The following is a 21434-nucleotide window of genomic DNA, read 5'->3' as shown; positions in this document are numbered from 1 at the left end:
TTCTTTACCCCTGAGCCCCCTGGGAAGCCCGAGTCTAAGAACAGTCTCAACATAGTCCTTTGATTACAAGGGAAGAACATTTTGGAGTCAGCATATACATCTAGGAGGAAATCTTTCCTTACACCCCTATTGGCTGCAAGTCCACAGATAAATCCCCTATTTTGTATGCCTTGGCTTCCTCAGAGGAAAACTCAGATGTTCATATGTAATTGTCTTGAGTTTCCTGGGGATTTGACAGGTGTTTGACACATAGGAGGTGTTTTTTGTTTTTTTTTCTTGTTATGGTGAGAACTTTTTGTTTTTAATTTATTTCTTTCAATTGGAGGCTAATTACTTTACAATATTGCATTGGTTCCACATACATCGACATGAATCCGCCCCGGGAGTACATGAGTTCCCCATACTAAGCCCCCCTCCCACCTCCCTCCCCATCCCATCCCTCTGGGTCACCCCAGTGTACCAGCCCTGAGCAACCTGTATCATGCATTGAACCTGGACTGGCGATTTGTTTCACATATGATAATATACATGTTTCAATACCATTCTCCAAAATCATCCCACCCTTGCCCTCCCCACAGAGTCCAAAAGACTGTTCTATACTTCTGTGTCTCTTTTGCTGTCTTGTATACAGTGTTATCGTTACCATCTTTCTAAATTCCATATATATGTGTTAGTATACTGTATTGGTGTTTTTCTTTCTGGCTTACTTCACTCTGTATAATAGGCTCCAGTTTCATCCACCTCATTAGAACTGGTTCAAATGTATTCCTTTTAATGGCTGAGTAATACTCCATTGTGTATGTGTACCACAGCTTTCTTATCCATTCGTCTGCAGATGGACATCTAGGTTGCTTCCATGTCCTGGCTATTGTAAACAGTGCTGCGATGAACATTGGGGTACACGTGTCTCTCTCAACTCTGGTTTCCTCGGTGTGTCTGCCCAGGAGTGCGATTGCTGGATCGTATGGCAGTTCTATTTCCAGTTTTTTAAGGAATCTCCACACTGTTCTCCATAGTGGCTGTACTAGTTTGCATTCCCACCAGCAGTGTAAGAGGGTTCCCTTTTCTCCACAGCCTCTGCAGCATTTATTGCTTGTAGACTTTTGGATAGCAGCCATTCTGACTGGCGTGAAATGGTACCTCATTGTGGACAGTAGGTGTTTTATAAACAGTGTGATTCCTCTTGCTGGAGGCTTTTACATGTGGGCTCTCAGACACTGGTTCTTGACTTCCTGTTAGGAGCTCCTTACTGAGAATTGACCTTTGTCAAGTCAAATTCAAGTGACTATTCCATGTGGTTAAGTTCATCTCAAGGAATGTGACACCAGGAGTGAACTCACAGAGGAAACGGACTTCTACATTTTGTGAAATCCCCAGTCTCTTCATAGGTTAATTGACGCATTTATTCATCTGCCTGGACGCCATTGAGCATGTATGGTGCCCAGACTGGGCTGGGCGTTGGTGCAGTAACAGTGCCGCAGTGATATCTCTGCGTAACCGACACAGCCACCGTTTAGCAAGAGTTGCCCGTGACCGGAGAGCGTCCTCTTCGCTCATTCACCGTTCCCTCATCACTCACTTACTAAGTCGTCTCTTCGCTCCACTCCTCACTCCTTTGTTGCTTCATAGGCTCCTGCACCAGAGAGCTCATTTGTTCCTATTGCCTGCCTGGTATTGTGTTGAGCTCCCTCTAGAGAGAAAAATCTAAGTGATAGACACTTGGTCTCCGCCTTCACGGAATGGCAGTTGGCAGTTCGGAGGAGCAGGCGGACCAGTGACTCAGGACAGTGGGACAGGTTGGCTATGATAGGAAGGGTGGTGATTGTCAGAGCACATGGAGAGGAGGTTTGTTAGTCTCCTGGGGCTGCCGTAACAAAGTACTATGAGCTGGGTGGCTTAAACAGTAGAGGTTTATTGTCTTCACAGTTCTGGAGGCTAGAAGTCCAAGATCAAGGCGATGGTGGGAGTGTGTGGGGATCTGTTTCAGACGTCTCTCCCTGTTTCTGGCGGTTTGTTGGCAATCTTTGCCATTTCTTGGCTTGCAGATGCTCTACTCTGATCTCTGCTTCATTTCCACATGGCATTCCCCTCGTGTGTGTGACTTTCTGTGTCCAAATTTCCCCTTTTTATAAGGACACCAGTCATATTGAATTAGATTGTTGTTGTTTTCATTAAGTTGTGTCTGACTCTGCGACCCCATGGACTGTAGTCCGCCAGGCTTCTCTGTCCATGGGATTCTCCAGGCATGAATACTGGAGTGGGTTGCCATTTTCTTCTCCAGGGAATCTTCCCAACCCAGGGGTCGAACCTGCATCTCTTGTATTGGCAGATGGATTCTTTACCACTGAGCCACCAAGGAAGCCACTGGATTGGGGCTTACCCTAATGACCTCATTTATCTTGGTTACTGCTGCAAAGACCCTGTCTCCACGTAAGGTCATATTCTGAGGTACTGGGAATTATGACTCCAAAATATCTATTTGGGGGTGGGGGGCACAATTCAACCTGTGATGTGGGAGGTGGGATGTCTTAGACTGAAGCCTGGATGTAGTGATATATAACCCAAGACCCAGAATATGAGAAGGTACCTGTGTATTTCGGAAGGAGAAGTGTTCCGTGTGACGAACAGGAAGGATTAGAACTGAAGGGAAGTGAGGTGGGCTTGATACCATTTTGGGAACATAAAATGTAGGGGTGGTGGCTGGAGAACTAGGTGGGCATGGTCCCACAAAGCATAGAATCATGTTTACAAGGGGTCACTTTGTTCTGAGGAGAATGGGAAGCCAGGAAGTCTTGTGCAGACAGCATCATGGTCAGAACTCATCACAGCCTCGTGCTCAGATCCTTGTCACCTGGTATAGCAGGGAGCAGGCTGCCCACAATGCAAGGTCTAGCTCTGTCCGGTCAGCCAAGTTTCCCCACCAGGCCTGACCACAGAACAGTACTGCCAGGGCTCCATTCAGGCACAGGAAGATGTGCCCTCTTCCTCAGGGGACCAGTCCAGTGGTTTAGGAGATTGGCATTGGATGTATGGGGAGGGAGGAGATTTGGGAAAGTGATGGGAAACAATGCATGAGGCTGGGAGAGAGCTGGGGCTCCGCACGATGACCCACTTTTTCCTCTGCTCAATCACTGGTCGCTTGGCTTGTGCAGTCTCTCATCCTTGCATCTGAGCCCTTTCCTACCTCCCCTCATGCCAGTATCCTTTCAGTCCTCCCTTTGCTCCTTCCAGCCTGGATGACCAAATCCATGGAGGATGTTTTCAGAAGTGCCTTTAGAGAAAAGTGCAAGAATCCTCTTTACCTGATCAGTGTATCTAGAATAGAAGAAGAGGAGAGAAAGCCATGGTTGTGGCAGCAGAGATGTGTGCTTAGACATCATTCATCCACTCAACCAAATGGAAGTGCACTGTCTCCTGAGTGACTCTTGTGATCTGGGCATAGAGATCTAGGTACAGCCTGATCCTGGAACTCTAGGGTCTGACTCCCTGGAGACACAGGAGGCAGCTGTGAATGTGGATAGCCTGACATGGCAGCAGGGGAACATTTCAGACAGAGCCTTGATTTTGGCAGACATAGGAAGCTGGAGGGGTGGCAGGCACAGGGCACCCCAGCTTTGAACAGCACAGTCCTTTGAGGGTTCCCATGAAATGCTTTTTCTCTTGACGATAACAGCCAGCATCCTCCTAAAATTCACCCATCAACTCTCCCTGTTTCACTGAGGAAAGAATTGGGTTCCCTTTGGGTTTGTGGCTGTTTTTTGTTCATTTTCTTTTATCCCAAGGCACCGTGGGGACAATATTATGCTACTAAGAGTCAGGGAAGCCCACAGAGACCTGAGTGAATGACACTGAAGGTGGTTAATTTGCTTTGCTCCATTGAGTAGATTCTGGCCTCAGCCTTGGTGTGACTTGGAGACCAACTCCCATGGTCCCTGCTTCTGAGAAGGTGGCTGCTGGCTTCCCACAGGGGCAAAGCTTGTGGCATCCAGTCAAACTGGATTTTAATTGCTAGTAGCCTCTTCTTTGTGGGATCCTCCCCGTGGTAGTCCTGAGTCCCTATTCAGTTCAGTTCAGTTCATTTCAGTCGCTCAGTCGTGTCCGACTTTTTGTGACCCCATGAACCACAGCACGCCAGGCCTGAGTCCCTATAGACACTGCAAAATGAGAATCCAGTTTTCAGACAAAATACCCATGTTTCAGAGAAAACAGTCCATGGTGCTGATAATTTGTCAGAAGAGAGAATCCTAAATAAGATAAAGATTTGAGTTCTAGCCCAGGCCACAGGTTCATGAAATGTTAAGAGTCGGAGAGACCTAAGATATCATCTTGTCCAGCGGTTTCAATCATAGCTGTTTACAGAGCAAGACAGAGAGTGTCTGGGTGGGTCTAAAGCAGGGAGACCACTGGAGCATGTGATGACCCAGAAGTCACATGTCCTCATTATGGGAGGGAGGACTGGGAAGCAGGGGACATGGGTGTACCTATGGCTGATTCTTGTTGATGTATGACAGAAAGCCACCAAATTCTATAAAGCAATCATCCTTCAATTAAAATTTTTTTAAAAAACATTCAAATTCAACACGAACATCATGCTAGCTAAACCAGCCACTTCTGGACCTGTCCTTAGGATGACAGCTTATAACCATGACACAGCCTAAATTCTTATAGAATAATTGAGTAACTGGGGCTTCCCAGGTGGCTCAGGGGTAAAGAATCCACCTGCCAATGCAGCAGTTGCAGGTTCGATCCCTGGGTTGGGAAGATGCCCTGGAGAAGGAAATGGCAACCCACTCCAGTATTCTTGCCTGGAAAATCCCACAGAGAGAGGAACCTACAGTGCAGGAAAGAAGGTCTACAGTCCATGAGGTTGCAAAAGAGCTGGACATGATTTAGCTACTAAACAGCAACAACAGCAATTGGGTAACTGAGGCAAGCGTTGCTTTTCTCCCAGGGTCAGCACTGTCCTCAGGGCTTTGCCTGAATCCTCTCAGTCTTGTGAGGACCTCTGCTGTATAGATGAGGAAACCTATGCACAGAGAAGCTGAGCATCTTACCCAAGTTCACAGGGCTAGCAGGGTGTGTGACACAGCCACAGTCTGACTCCCGTACTAAAGCCCGGGGCCGCTGCACTGTGGTGTCACACCAGTAAGGGTGCCGCCTCAGAACACGGAGCTTCCAGGCTCTCTTGGCAAGACCCAGAACCCAGGCCCCAGGCTCCCAGGTTATATTATAGCACCAAACTGGCCCATGTTGCTTCCCTAATTTGCTCCCATTTCTTAGGAGGCATCAGGCAAGGTGTAGAGGCGGGCTTTGCAGCCAGAACAGACAAATGTACATACTCAGCTCTAGTGCTGATGCCGTGTGACCATAGGTAAGTTGGTGTGAGTCTTTAATTCTTAGGGAAGTTAGTTCACCTTTCAGGGTCCTGAGAGTGAGGACTGAGATGACTTCCACCCAGGACTATTAGGAGGATCCAGTAAAAGAGGAGATAGCACCAGGAAAGGCTGCATGTACTTGGATGCCTCCCTACGTGCCAGCATCCTTCTCTTTGTCCACCAGGCTGTAGAAACCACTGTGTACTTTTCCAGGATTTCTCCTTGGTGTTTTATCTAGTGTTCCCCAGCTGGGTGTTTTGCTCCCATCACACAGTCTCATGTTGGACACTGGCAGATTTGTCCTGAGTATCTTGCCCAAACCCTAAGAAGTTAATGGGATGAATGATTATCTTAGAGAACAAGAAGCCAGACCACAGTGTAGTTCTGTCAGCATTCCCGTGCTGCAGCTGTAGGCGGTGTTCCTCTGAACAGGCACAGGTGGCTTCCGATGGTGTCCACCTGGGGAGTGAAGCAGACAGTCTGTCACCAGCCAGAGAGAGTGCCAGGTCGAGGCCATTTGGCTCGTGGGTCTTCTGGGTGGTGGAGCTGGCACCTGGCATTGCTGATGGAGCTAGAAGAGCCTTTTGTTCGGGAGAAAACCAGCTGTAACTGAATGGTGCCCAGCAGGGACATCATCTCCAGTTGGAGCTGATTTGGGAGGACCTCTCAGGCATCTCAGAGCTATAGGCCTGGGGAAGCTCAGCATCAGACAGACCAGAAAGCTCAACCTGGCCCTGGAATGGGATCAGCCCTAAAAACCTCATTGTTTCCTCATCTAGGAAGGGGTCAAATAACTTATCACAATGGGTGATTTCGAAGATGAAATGAATCAGCTCTCACACAGCACTTGGCACAAGGTGGAGCCTCATTCATCCCTGAACCAAGCAAGCCTCATCAATATCAGAACATGTAATTCCTTTGTCCTCCCAGCTCCCTTCCTCAACGTCTTCATCAGAGTTCATAGACTTGTTAAAGTGATTATTCTACAAACTGATTCAGAATGAACTAGCATCTTGTAGCTTCGTGTTTAATTACAGCTGGGTTTGTGTTCAACAGCAGACTCACATATGCTAGTATTTCCTCTCCAGTTTTCCCATGTGGGAAAGGCCTGAGTCTCCATTTTCTTGCATGAGGAGAGCTGACAATCCAGGTCTGTAAGCATGCTCATGTGGGCAAGATGTCTCATGTGCTGTGATCCCTGCAATAGCTGCTTTGGTTAGTTTCCTCATCATACAGATCTTCCTCCTGTGAGGTCACCATTCCACTACTGTTTTTTAACATTTGTCATAGCATATGACATCTCTTAATTTGAGTGTCCCAGCCTTCCAGTCATACACTTCTCCCCCTTTCCTGTCTTCTTTCTGTCTTGGGGGGTCTTCCTTGTACGTGCATACATGCACATTTGTTATTGTCGTTGTTTAGTCTTTAGGTCATGTTTGACTTTTAAGACTCCATGGACTGTAACCCTCCAGGCTCCTCTGTCCATGGGATTTCCCAGGCAAGAATACTGGAGTGGGTTGCTATTTCCTTCTCCAAGGGATATTCCCAACCCAGGGATTGAACCCGCATCTCCTGCTTTGGCAGACAGATTCTTTACCACTAAGCCATCAGGGAAGCCTCATGCGTGCACATTCCCAGGCCCTGAACACATATGCGTAGACATGCATGCACACTTGCATGCAAGCACATGGCCTCACTGCAGCCTCTCAGCCCTGCCTTCTAAAACACGTGTGACAGCTTTCTTCGGTATCTTCCACCGTGCCCATGTACAGACATGCCCAACTGCTCATCTCACACATACTTGAACCCTATAATTATCCAGAGAACACTGTCATTTTTGCACTTGTATTCCGTTATATTCAGTTCAGTTCAGTTCAGTTGCTCAATCCTGTCTGACTCTTTGCGACTCCATGGACCACCGCGCACCAGGCCTCCCTATCCATCACCACCTCCCGGAGTTTGCCAAAACTCATGTCCATTGAGTCAGTTATGCCATCCAACCATCTCATCCTCTGTTGTCCCCTTCTCCTCCTGCTTTCAATCTTTCCCAGCATAAGGGTCTTTTCAAATGAGTCAGCTCTTTGCATCAAGTGGCCAAAGTGTTGGAGTTTCATCTTTAACATCAGTCCTTCCAATGAACACTCAGGACTGATCTCCTTTAGGATGGACTAGTTGGATCTCCTTGCTGTCCAGGGGACTCTCAAGAGTCTTCTCCAACACCATAGTTCAAAAACATCAATTCTTCGGTGCTCAGCTTTCTTATAGTCCAACTCTCACATCCATACATGACCCCTGGAAAAACCATAGCCTTGACTAGATGGACCTTTTTTGGCAGAGCCATGTCTCTGCTTTTTAATATGCTGTCTAGGTTGGTCCTAACTTTCCTTCCAAAGAGTAAGCGTCTTTTAATTTCATGGCTGTAATCACCATCTGCAGTGATTTTGGAGCCCCAAAAAAAACAGTCAGCCACAGTTTCCACTGTTTCCCCATCTATCTGCATGAAATGATGGGACCGGATGCCATGATCTTAGTTTTCTGAATGTTGAGCTTTAAGCTAACTTTTTCACTCTCCTCTTTCACTTTCATCAAAAGACTCTTTAGTTCTTCTTCACTTTCTGCCATAAGGTGGTGTCATCTACATATCTGAGGTTATTGGTATTTCTCTTGGCAATCTTGATTCCAGCTTGTGCTTCCTCCAGCCCAGTGTTTCTCATGATGTACTCTGCATATAATTAAATAAGCAGGGTGACAATATACAGCCTTGACGTACTCCTTTTCTTACTTGCAACCAGGCTGTTCCATGTGCAGTTCTAACTGTTGCTTCCTGACCTGCATATAGGTTTCTCAAGAGGCAGGTCAGGTGGTCTGGTATTCTGATCTCTTTCAGAATTTTCCACAGTTTGTTATGACCCACACAGTCAAAGGCTTTAGCATAGTCCATTATATTAGTGTATAATTATTTTATGAGTAATTGTTTCCTCAATCCTATCCTTAATGCTTCCTAATTATTTATTGTTTCTGCTCCCTTATAGTAAACCGTTAGTAGTTCCCAGAATGTTTTGCTTTCAAGACATCCATGGTTTGAAAATATGATCACCTTTTCACCTTTTAGTCCCTTTCTATGTTAATTTCCACTTTTTAAGTCTCAACTTAACCCCTACCTTTCTTCCTAAACCTGTGTTCTTATCTCCACCCTCAATCTCTCTTCTGCCAAGCTGGGATAACTTTAACGTCCCAGTCATCCCTGTTCTAATGACTTTGAGCTTATTTCTAGCAATATATCCTGAATGATGTTTTTGATCACCTGCTTACTTGCTAATTCTCCCCACTTAGCTATGGGCTTCCTAACATTGCTATAGGATGGCATTTGAATGTGTGGGTTTTGGATCAAGCCAGTCCTGAGTGGGGAGATGGCTCTTCTCCTTGGTGCTTCTGTTACTTAATCTTGAGCCTTGATTTCTTCATCTGTAAAATGGAGGGATAATAATAACTTTATGAAATTGTGGCCAAGGTGAAATGAAGCAGTGCCAATGAAGTCTCAGTTCAGTGTCTGAAAGTTAGCATTATTATAGCTTTCTTCTAGCATATCAAGTGACTGCCTGCCAGGGAAGCTGACATAATAGAGGGTCTCAGTCAGACATTTGGAAAGAAGGAGAAGAGCGAGGCGAGGAGGGTGAAAACAAAAGGCAACAGGGAGAGAGGAGACTCAGGCTGTTTCTCTGGAGCACAGGGGATGCAGGCCCTGCCAAGAGGTGGTGAAGGCACCTTCACACCCTTCTGGAGGGCTGCTGCTCTGATTTTCATTTCAATCACATTTGTGACAGTCTCATAATGGATTAAGAGCCCTAGCACTGATATATTAAAGCTTAATGGTGCATCCTACTTTTGTATTGATTTGTGGCAGCAAATATTTGCTGCTGTGGAGAGCTGGGAGCCAGCCATGTTCTTGGCATGGTGGAATTGCTGCCTGAAACTGCAATACTTTGGCCACCTCATGCGACGAGTTGACTCACTGGAAAAGACTCTGATGCTGGGAAAGGTTGGGGGCGGGAGGAGAAGGGGACGACAGAGAATGAGATGGCTGGATGGCATCACCGACTCTGTGGACATGAGTTTGAGTGTACTCTGGGAGTTGGTGATGGACAGGGAGTCCTGGCGTGCTGTGATTCATGGGGTCGCGGAGAGTCGGACACGACTGAGCGACTGAACTGAACTGAACTGAACTGAAGGGATCTGCCGAGCGGGAGGGACATGGGAGATGGGGATGAAGACAGCAGCTGCTGGGGATGTAGACCCTGGAGGAGACTCTCAGCCAATGCTGATTTCCATCTGATCCACAGGGAAACTTGATCTTGAAGCTTTAAGACCCTGAGAAGGAAGCCTATGGACAGCCTGGGCTGATCCCTGGGCTTCTTGGTGATTTGTTCCTGGTTTGGCTCTAACTATGTAGCTCTGTGCTGTGCCCCTCAGCCTAGGGCTTCAGTTCTTCTATTCAGTCCTCCCAGGCTATTGCTATGCTCACTTCTCTGCAGGTGAATAACACATGCTTATCCTGAAAAGATAACCCAAGACCTTTCCAACAGAATATCCAACCTAGGTGACTGGAAAGTGAGAAGAAGGCTAATTCATTAATGTATTATTCATGCACATAATAGCCCGTGTTTATTGGAGTATCTACCATGTGCCAGACACTATTGTAGGTAGAGGTGGGGAAAGCTACCACAATTTGGCTGGAACTTCCCTGGTTTTAGTACTCAAAGTCCTATATCCCAGGAAACCTCTCTGTTCTGTACAAACTAGGATGATTGGCCATGCAGTTGTAAACACTGTTGACATTGCAATAAACCGGACAGTTCCATTCTAGGGGGAGAACTGCCATGAAACAGCCTAGTGTATATTTCTTTGTTTTTATCATATAATTTAAAGAGGGTGATATTTGGAGAAGGTGGCAACAGTGGATGAGGTGGTTGGATGACATCATCGACTCGATGAGTGTGAGTTTGAGCAAACTCCAGGAGATAGTGATGGACAGGGAAGCCTGGTGTGCTGCAGTCCATGGGGTTGCAAAGAGTCAGACACAGTTGAGCAACTGAACAACAGTTTTACAGAGGGTTGTCAGCAGAGGTCTCATGAAGAAGGTGACGTCTAATGTTCCTAGAGCACTGAGGGAATGAGCTGATTAGAGATGTGAAGGAAGAGTGTATCACACAGCCGTGAACCCCCAAGGCAGGGAGGCAGGGCAGCCCGTGTGGTGAGAGCAGAGTGCTTGGGTCCAGATCATGTGTGACCTTTCAGGGTATGTGAGGATTTGGGGTGTTTCTTGTAGACATGGGAAGCACACATGAGGCATATACCCTTCTTTCAAAAACCCCTATCTGGCCATCCTGATCTGCTTTGGCAGCCAGGGGAACCTGGGCTTGGGAGAATCCAAACAGAAGGTGTGCAAATAAGGGAAACTCCAGCCCACTTTGGTTCTGATGGGCCCTGGAGCCCAGGATGGCTCAGACCACATGGAGTTAATCCTGACATGTCGGTCTTACTCTGAGGATGGACGATTCAACTCCCAGAGCCCCTCGGAGCCTGCTCCCTAAAGACTGCAGGGCCCGCATTCAAGGGCAGGAGAGAGGCCCCTCTCTTCCAAGTGGATCTTGGCTGTGGGGCAGTTGGCAGAGCAAGTGGACATGGAGGACACAGGACAGCACACAGCGAGGTTTCCAGGTCTCAGAACTGACACTTGGCAGCAGGAGGATCTATTAAATCATGCAGATCACGCATGTTTATTATGTTTCTACATCATAAAAAATGCAAACTTTACAGAAACACATTTGTAAAAAGTGGAAATCTTCCTACAGTTCAGTGCCTATTCCCCCTACTTTCGTCCTGATGTTTGCTTCCATTTATTAATGGTTACTTTTGACAAGAGTGCAAATATACAGTATACAAAAGCATCAAGTGTTTTCTTTTTTTCTTAGTATGTTTTAGGCATCTTTGAATTTCAATTGTAATCAAAGAAATGGGATTAGAGAGACGAGAATGTGGAGGAGATTGCAGAAGGGAGTGAGCACACATCGGCTGAGTACCCAGTACACCCACCCCCACCTCCCCTTCCCAGACCAGAGGGTCTGTGTCCTGCAAAGATGCCTTTTCCTGCCACACGGCTCTTGTCCTGGTGGGTCACTGAGTGTCCTCATTGGTGTTAACCTGACAGTTTCCTGAGCTGGGGCACTGATCTGCAGTCACTCAGACCATAGCCTTTCGATACCAAGGAGCCCCATGCAATAGCCAGCATTGCCTGCTCCAGCCTGCCAGAGGGTCCCAGAGGATCCCTGGTCTCCAGGGAAGAGATGCTGATAAGCTCCGAGCCTGCCAGTCTCTGCTTCTTAGAAGGCACAGCTTCTCTAGGTCTCAGCCCTGCCCTCAGCAGTCTCTCCTTGCACCTCCTCCCAGACCAGCCCAAGAAAAGGTAACAAAGGAACACGCGCCCTTGATGTCAGCTCCGATGGCAAAATAGCCCCCTGCCTACTACATATAATCACTTCCTCCATCGTTTTCTGTAATCCTTACTCTGTTTTATGACTCTTCATAGCACTTTTCATCACTGGAATCATGACAATGGGGGTCGGCTGATTACGCCCCCATGGGCCACATCTGGCTGGCAGCCTATTTTCCTGCAGCCTGCAGGCTAAGATGGTTTTCCTTTTTTTGAAACATTTTTTATAGTGTCCCCCAAAATAACACAAAACCGAGGGATATGCAGCAGAGTGTTGTGTGCCTCTTATTGCCTGCATTCGTGCACCGAGTCCCTTCCCAGAAAGCTCGCTGACCCCAGCATTTCGTAACGGCTGCTGATTGTGTTTCTTGTTCATCTGTGTGCCTCTCTCTCCCTGCCTCCTTCATGCAGACTCCATGAGAGTGGGAACTTTGTGCTGCTCACAGCTTCAGAGCTACAACAGTGCTTGATAGAAGTATGTGCTCAGGAAATAGGTTATTTTTTTGTTTCCATTGTATGAATGAAAGACTAAAGACCTGAGATGCCTTTCAGAAGCATCTTGGAGTGTCTTCGCCTCACCTGAAGTCCTGTTCACCTTGAAGTACCTAGGTTTGGGGTGGAGAGAATGGGAAATGTGACAGAGCCTCAGTGGGAGTCTCTGCATAGGAGAAGGATCAGAGACTCCCAAAGCATGGGGGTGCCCTGGGGAAGAAACTCAGGAAGGGCAGGAAAATGGACCGCACTGCTACTCAAGGTCCTGGAGGCTGGCTGTGGAAGCCTGACCATGCACTCCTGACTGATTTGTGCAGCATCCTCTTTTGTAGAGTCAGAAGCGAGAGAGAGAAAGCAGGACTGCTGAAATGATGGTAGAGGCATCTGTGGGCTATAGTTACGACAGCTTCAGATTACAAGAATGAGCCTCCCCACCCTCCTGTGACTTTGGGGTCACTCCATTACTTCCTTTTCTTTCTTTCTTTCTGTCTCTCTTTTTCTTTTTGGCCAAATTGTGGCTTACAGGATCTTAGTTCCCTACCAGGGATGGAACCTGTGCCCACTGCAGTCTGGACTGCCAGGGAAGTCCCCTTCCTTTTCTCCTTAAGGAGGAGATTTATCAGGGCTGTGATGATGGCAACCTCATAGTTGTTGAAATCTGTTCTACATATACTGTATATTGATTTTCCTCTTGTTGCAAGTGTATTTATCTCCATTGCCAATGTAAATATTTCTGTAACATGCAAAGTTGTATTTATACATTCTGTATTATTGATTTTTCTCATGCTGCAAACACATTTATCTCTTTGTTAATGAAAATGTATCTGGGAAATAGTAAGATTGATTTATAAGAAAGGTAAGGGGCGGGAGGGAGGTGGTGCTGGGCTGGGTAGACTGTCCTTGGCCACAGCTGAAGGAGACAATGTGGGACTTTCAGAAGGTGTCTGTTCAGTTGGAGGAAGCTGCTCTCAGACGCAAGGGATGCTGATAGAGTCCTTTTGTTAGACAGTCTGATGTGCTCATAGGAGTTAGCTATGCTTGCAGCTAGAGAAGACCCCCAAACTAGCAGTCCAGGACAGAGAAACAGCTCTATCTGTTCCACCCACCAGTTTCAATAAGGTGTTGTTGTTGTTGTTGTTTAGTTGCTAAGTTGTCTTGATTCTTTGTAGCCCCATGGGCTGTGTAACCTGCCAGGCTCCTCTGCCCATGGGATTTCTCAGGCGAGAATACTGGAATGGGTTGCCATTTCCTTCTCCAGGGGATCTTCAGTAGGGTACCACTAAGTAAAAGATATTGGCTCAACGGAAGGCCTGGAAGAGAGGCTAAGCTCTGCCAAGGGAAGATTATAACCCTCATCATGAATGAAAAGGTGAAGTAAGGAGACAGACAGCCAAGCACAGAGCTGGGGCTCAGCTGCTTAAATGTGCAGGCCTCCACGGGACACTTTGTCAGTGCATACCCGGGCAGACTTACTCTTCTAGAAATCCCTTCTTTAGCTCTGGCCAATGGGCTAGATGCTGCCCCTCTTTGCTTCTAAGACCCCTCATGCAGCAGCTTTCTCCTAGTACTTCTCACATTGTTTAGTTACTATTGGTTTACTTTTCTAACCACTCATCACCCATCACTATGAACCCCTTGAGGATGCCCACCATACTTGCCTTGCCTCTGTGCTTTACCAAGTACCCACTAACTAACTAGTTAACTGTGGATGGGGCGTGTGGTTGAATGACTTCAGCCAGTTGCATCATTCATGATTTGGGTTTAGAGAGACACCACCTGTGAAAGGAAGATCTCCTTCATCTCTCTGTGGTGGGTGCTTGGACACTTTCTAGCAGTTGTGGCTGAAGAGACTAATTTGGGAAACCTGCTAGATTAAGTGTGTTGCTCCTGGAGCCTTCTCCAGGTTAAGCCTCCCTTTCTAGTTTGGATGGGAGTCCTATTGGATGTGAACATCTGTCTTCTGCTGACTGTTGACTTGGACCCTGGCTGGCTGGCTCTTCTTTGTTCTTTCCTTCCATGTCCCTTCCAAAGCTGTGCCCTTGGACAAGAGGGTGAGTGCCCCTGGATGATGACAGTTTGGGTCCATGATTAGTTGGGCCCTCTTGCAAGCCTCCAAAGAGCCCTGCTGCTGGTGCTGCTAAGTCGCTTCAGTCGTGTCCAACTCTGTGCGACCCCATAGACGGCAGCCCACCAGTCTCCCCCATCCCTGGGATTCTCCAGGCAAGAACACTGGAGTGAGTTGCCATTTCCTTCTCCAATGCATGAAAGGGAAAAGTGAAAGTCAGTCGCTCAGTTGCATCTGACTCTTAGTGACCCTATGGACTGAAGCCTGCCAGGCTCCTCCATCCATGGGATTTTCCAGGCAAGAGTACTGGAGTGGGGTGCCATTGCCTTCTCTGCCGAAGAGCCTTAGATAGGTTTCAGTTCAGTTCAGTCGCTCAGTCGTGTCCAACTCTCCGTGACCCCATGAATCACAGCACGCCAGGCCTCCCTGTCCATCACCAACTCCCGGAGCTCACTCAAACTCATGTCCACAGAGTCGGTGATGCCATCCAGCCATCTCATTCTTGGTCGTCCCCGTCTCCTCCCGCCCCCAACCTTTCCCAGCATCAGAGTCTTTTCCAGTGAGTCAACTCATCTCATGAGGTGGCCAAAGTATTGTAGTTTCAGCTTCAGCATCAGTCCCTCCAATGAACACCCAGGATCGATCTCCCTTAGAATGGACTGGTTGGATCTCCTTGCGGTACAAGGGACTCCCAAGAGTCTTCTCCAACACCACAGTTCAAAAGCATCAATTCTTCGGCGATCAGCTTTCTTCACAGTCCAACTCTCACATCCATACATGACCACGGGAAAAACCATAGCCTTGACTAGACGGACCTTGGTTGGCAAAGTAATGTCTCTGCTTTTTAATATGCTATCTAGGTTGGTCATAACTTTCCTTGCAAGGAATAAGCGTCTTTTAATTTGCTGGCTGCAATAAGCATCCACAGTGATTTTGGAGCCCCCCAAAATAAAGTCTGACACTGTTTCCACTGTTTTTCCATCTATTTCCCATAAAGTGATGGGACCAGATGTCATGATCTTTGTTTTCTGAATGTTGAGCTTCAAGCTAACTTTTTCACTCTCCTCTTTCACTTTCATCAAGAGGCTTTTGAGTTCCTCTTCACTTTCTGCCATAAGGGTGGTGTCATCTGCATATCTGAGATTATTGATATTTCTCCCAGCAATCTTTTATTCACTCTGAAATATGATGGTGGTACCTACAATGTGTTAGTGAGCTTGGACATTTTCCTTGCAAGAGGGAATGCTCATTAGTTAGTTAGTTAGTTAGTTCAGTCGCTCAGTCATGTCCAACTCTTTGCGACCCCATGAATCACAGCACGCCAGGCCTCCCTGTCCCATCACCAACTCCCGGAGGTCACTCAAACTCATGTCCATTGAGTCGGTGATGCTATCCAGCCATCTCATTCTCTGTCGTCCCCTTCTCCTCCTGCCTGCAATCCTTCCCAGCATCAGAGTCTTTTCCAGTGAGTCAACTCATTGCATGAGGTGGCCAAAGTATTGGAGTTTCAGCTTTAGCATCAGTCCTTCCAATGAACACCCAGGATTGATCTTCTTTAGAATGGACTGGTTGGATCTCCTTGCAGTCCAAGGGACTCTCAAGAGTCTTCTCCAGCACCATAGTTCAAGATGTGTAAAGATGGGAAATAGATCCCTGTACACAGACCCATGAATGGTGAGGGATGGAGGCCATGGGGCTGGTTCAGCAAAGATGGTGGTGGTGTTTTGGGGATGGCAACGGTGGCCTCTATGGGGACAGAAATGGACATGAAGCCATTAGCATTTGGGCTGCCTGCTTGTATTCCAGAGCTTCTCCCTGAGCCTCTGACCAGGGGCACCATCATGAATAAATACCAAGAGGAGAGAGGAAATCTCCATTTCAAATGTGGGGATGAAACAGTAGTGCTGAACTCCTTGGCAGTTACACATCCATTCTAGGCTCATGGAAACTGCAGTAATTTTGAGCAGTTCCAGTATTTAGAATCAACTGTGTAATTCATCCTGATGTTTCCCATTCATCAAAGCCTTGTGTTTGTTTGTATTACCATGAGAAAAATAAAAAATGCGGAAAAAAAAAGATCCCCCTTGCTTTCATTACAGGCAAATTACGACAGAGTTACAACCCTTGGGGCCCTTCAAGCAAAGGAACATCTTGCTTCAATTAGATATAAATAATGAACAATAATTAGAAAGATTTCTTCATCGAATTTGTTATTTTATGTTTTCTTTCATCTGTAATGTATTGAAACGAATACAGAACTCTGTTTCTGGGCCATGTAGCAGGGCCTGAAGGAATTCCATGGAGGGTATCTCCAGAACAGGAGAAAGCTAGCTACATTGCTGGCTTCTCTGTGTGCAGGCTGTGCAGGCTGGCAGCAGCCCTGGGTCTAGTGCTGAGGATGCAAATACAGAGCTGCTTTGGCTCTGTCTACTGAGGACCCCTAATGGCTCAGCAGGTAAAGAATCTGCCTACAATGCAGGAGACACAGGTTCGATCCCTGGGTCAGGAAGAACCTCTGGAGGAGGAAATGGCCACTCACTTCAGTATTCTTGCCTGAAAAATCCCACGGACAAAGGAGCCTGGTGGGCTACAGTTCAAAGGGTTGCAAAGTGTCGGACATGACTGAGTGACAAAACACACACATATTGAAGACCCCGACCTATGATAATAGCACAGAATACCTGCTACTAGTGACTGGCCACTGAGTTTACATCAGTCTCTGCTCTAAAAACTGAACACACATCACCTCATTTCATCTTCGCAGCAACCTCTGCTATGGGCTCTACTTCTTACCCTGGTGGTTTTTTTTTTTTTTTTAAGATTTGGAAACTGAGGCTCAGAAAGGTCAGCTAACTAACAGAGGGCCCTCAGTGTTAGTGCTGATAGGATTGAGAGGCAAGGCAAGTAATTGGACTCAGAGCCCATGCATTACGTACTCTTCTGTGTTTTTCCTATAGTCACAGTGAGCTCTTACTGCCATAGAAACCACACAGGGTACAGAGATGGCTAGGGAGCTGAGGGATGCTGATGTCTTCCCATAGGGAAAGGCGGCTGCTGGAACTTCAAGGGGTTTGCAGAAGTGTATCAGGTGGATGAGCAAGATAAAGGGATTCCAGGCAGAGGGAGCTCTGTGGTTTGGTGCCACAAATGGTGATCCTGTGGAATTTCTCATTTTGAGCTTAGCTCTGCAGTCATGTGGAAGCAGGTGAAATAGCCGAAGATGAGCTCAGAAGATGGAGGGTTGTATAGATCAGTTTGAAATGATCGGGTCTTTTCGTGGAAACAGTGACTCAGGGAGTGGTGGGGATAATGATTCTGGTTGATGAAAAGGAGAGACAGATTTCCAGAAGAGAAATAAACAAAGAGGGATCCAGTTGGAGCCTGAAGAGAGAGACTGGCTCATCAGTGAGCTTTATGTTTTTTGCAATTCTAACCTATCAGCGTTCCTCATGGTGTACTCTGCATATAAGTTAAATAAGCAGGGTGACAATATACAACCTTGACGTACTCCTTTTCCTATTTGGAACCAGTCCGTTGTTCCATGTACAGTTCTGACTGTTGCTTCCTGACCTGCATACATGTTACTCAAGAGGCAGGTCAGGTGGTCTGGTATTCCCATCTCTTTCAGAATTTTCCACAGTTTATTGTGATCCACACAGTCAAAGGCTTTGGCATAGTCAATGAAGCAGAAATAAATGTTTTTCTGGAACTCTCTGGCTTTCACCATGATCCAGCGGATGTTGGCAATTTGATCTGTGGTGCCTCTGCCTTTTCTAAAACCTGCTTGAACATCTGGGAGTTCTCGGTTCACATATTGCTGAAGCCTGGCTTGGAGAATTCTGAGCATGACTTTACTAGCGTGTGAGATGAGTGCAACTGTGTGGTAGTTTGAGCATTCTTTGGGATTGGAATGAAGACTGACCTTTTCCAATCGTGTGGCCACTGACTCAATGGACATGAGTTTGAGTGAACTCCGGGAGTTGGTGATGGACAGGGAGGCCTGGCGTGCTGTGATTCATGGGGTTGCAAAGAGTCAGACACGACTGAGCGACTGAACTGAACTGAACTGAACCTATCAGCACATTGAATCAGGTACTGCTCATCTTGTGTCAAATGAAAACTTTATGCCAGTTGGTCCTCCCTGATTGGACTCTTGCTCCCTACTCCAAAGAAAGCCCAGCTCAGTCTTCTGCTCCTTGGTTGCAGATGGACATTCCTGATGCACCTGCTCCCTTCATCGTGCACCTGGCCTGAGCTCTGAGCTACTTGCTTCTCCTCCATGGACAACAGACAGAGGCTCTCAGAAGTGCTTTGGTTTATCGTCACCCTCATTTGAATAACCATGAACACTCCGGAGTCAAGAAAGCTCATATACAAACCCAGATTCCTTTCTTTATTCAAAAACAAATTAGAGGGAGATGCTTCAGTTCAGTTCAATTCAGTTGCTCAGTTGTGTCTGACTCTTTGCGACTCCATGGACTACAGCACACTAGGCCTCCCTGTCCATCACCAACTCTCAGAGTTCACTCAAACTGATGTTCATTGAGTCGGAGATGCCATCTAGCCACCTCATCCCCTGTCGTCCCCTTCTTCTCCTACCCCCAATCCCTCCCAGCATCAGTGTCTTTTCCAGTGAGTCAGTTCCAGGTAGCCAAAGTATTGGAGTTTCAGCTTTAGCATCAGTCCTTCCAAAGAATATTCAGGACTGATTTCCTTAAAGATTGACTGGTTGGATATCCTTGGAGTCCAGGGGTCACCACAGTTCAAAAACATCAATTCTTCGGTGCTCAGCTTTCTTTATAGTCCAACTCTCACATCCATACATGACTACTGGAAAAACCATAGCTTTGACTAGATAGACCTTTGTTGGGTATGTAATGTCTCTGCTTTATAACATGCTGTCTAGGTCGGTCATAACTTTTCTTCCAAGGAATAAGCATCTTTTAATTTCATGACTGCAGTCACCATCTGCAGTGATTTTGGAGCCCAGAAAATAAAGTCTGCCACTGTTTACTCTGTTTCCCCATCTATTTTCCATGAAGTGATGGGACCAGATGCCATGACCTTAGTTTTCTGAATGTTGAGCTTTACACCGACTTTTTTACTCTCCTCTTTCACTTTCATCAAGAGGTTCTTTAGTTCTTCTTCACTTTCTGCCATAAGGGTGGTGTCATCTGCATATCTGAGGTTATTGATATTTCTCCCAGCAATCTTGATTCTAGCTTGTGCTTCATCCAGCCAACATTTCTCACAATGCACTCTGCATATAAGTTAAATAAGCAGGGTGACGATATACAGCCTTGACATACTCCTTTCCCAAAATTGAACCAGTCTGTTGTTCCATGTCCAGTTCTAACTGTTGCTTCTTGATCCGCATTACAGATTTCTCAGGAGGCAGGTCAGGTGGTCTGGTATTCCTATCTCTTTAAGAATTTTCCACAGTTTGTTGTGATCCACACAGTCAAAGGCTTTGGCATAGTCAATAAAGCAGATGTAGGTGTTTTTCTGGAACTCTCTTGCTTTCTCGATGATCCAACAGATGTTAGCAATTTGATCTCTGTTTCCTCTGCCTTTTCTAAATCCAGCTTGAACATCTGGAATTTCACAGTTGACAAACTGTTGAAGTATGGCTTGGAATTTTGAGGATTACTTTGCTAGCCTGTGATTGTGCAGTTGTTTGAGCATTCTTTTTCATTGCCTTTCTTTGGGATTGGAATGAAAACTGACCATTTTCAGTCCTGTGGCCACTGCTGAGTGTTCCAAATTTGCTGACATATTGAGTGCAGCACTTTCACAGCACAATCTTTCAGGATTTGAAATAGCTCAACTGGAATTCCATCATCTCCACTAGCTTTCTTCATAGTGATCCCTCCTAAGGCCCACTTGAATTCGCATTCCAGGATGTTTGACCCTAGGTGAGTGATCACACCATTATGGTTATCTGGGTCATGAAGATCTTTTTTGTATAGTTATTCTGTGTATTCTTGCCACCTCTTCTTAACATCTTCTGCTTCTGTTATGTCCATACCATTTCTGTCCTTTATTGTGCCCATCTTTGCATGAAAATTTCCCTTTGTATATCTAATTTTCTTGAAGAGATCGCTAGTCTTTCCCTTTCTATTGTTTTTCTCTATTTCTTTGCACTGATCACCAAGGAAGGCTTTCTTATCTCTTCTTGCTATTCTTTGGAACTCTGCATTCAAATGGGTATATCTTTCCTTTCCTCCTTTGCCTTTCGCGTCTCTTCTTTTCATAGCTCTTATGAAAGCCACGGTAAGCCCTCCTCAGACAACCATTTTGCCTTTTTGCATTTCTTTTTCTTGGGGATGGTCTTGATCACTGCCTCATGTACAATGTCACAGACCTCTGTCCATAGTTCTTCAGGTACTCTGTCTACCTGATCTAATCCCTTGAGTCTATTTGTCACTTCCAGTATATAATCATAAGGGATATGATTTAGGTAAAACCTGAATGGCTTCCCTGGTGGCTCAGATGCCTGCAATGCAGGAGAACTGTGTTCGATCCCCGAGTCAGGAAGATCCCCTGGAGAAGGAAATGGCTATCTACCCCAGCATTCTTGCCTGGAAAATCCCATGGTTGGAGGAGCCTGATAGATTACAGTCCAGGGGATCACAAAGAGTCAGACATGACTAAGCGACTTCACTTTCACTTTCTTTGAATAGTCTATTGGTTTTCCCTACTTTCTTCAATTTAAGTCTGAATTTGACAGTAAGGGCAGATGCTTGGAAGGCAGCAGTTGGGTGGAATTCTAGAACGGCTTCAAGCTTTGGAGGAGACAGGCCTCTTCATGGGCACAGTCTCTGAGTGTGTGTCCACATACATCAGCTCTCAGTGTCAGAGACCAACACTGTTGTTGGTCTTGCCATGGTGTTTCTCTGTCCTGTGCTTTTGTAGGCGTTTGAGTTGGAGACCTTCAGTGTACAGCCTCCTGTGTTGCCATCACTCTTCTGTTATGATGGTCTGTCTATGTGTTTCTACAGTTAAACTCTAA

General features: G+C 46.4%; 1 protein-coding gene across 4 annotated transcripts in view; it reads left to right on the top strand.

The window, feature by feature from the left end:
- The window catches only part of GRID1 (glutamate ionotropic receptor delta type subunit 1), a 701267-nt gene that overhangs the window by 632888 nt on the left and 46945 nt on the right, over positions 1 to 21434 (top strand). The gene's annotated exons all lie outside the window — the stretch shown is intronic.

Source organism: Moschus berezovskii, chromosome 12 (genome assembly GCF_049115385.1).
Source record: "Moschus berezovskii isolate FMDL1 chromosome 12, NW_MosBer_1.0, whole genome shotgun sequence".
In the NCBI taxonomy this organism is placed as follows: Eukaryota; Metazoa; Chordata; class Mammalia; order Artiodactyla; family Moschidae; genus Moschus; species Moschus berezovskii.
This window is presented reverse-complemented; position numbering and strand designations above follow the sequence as displayed.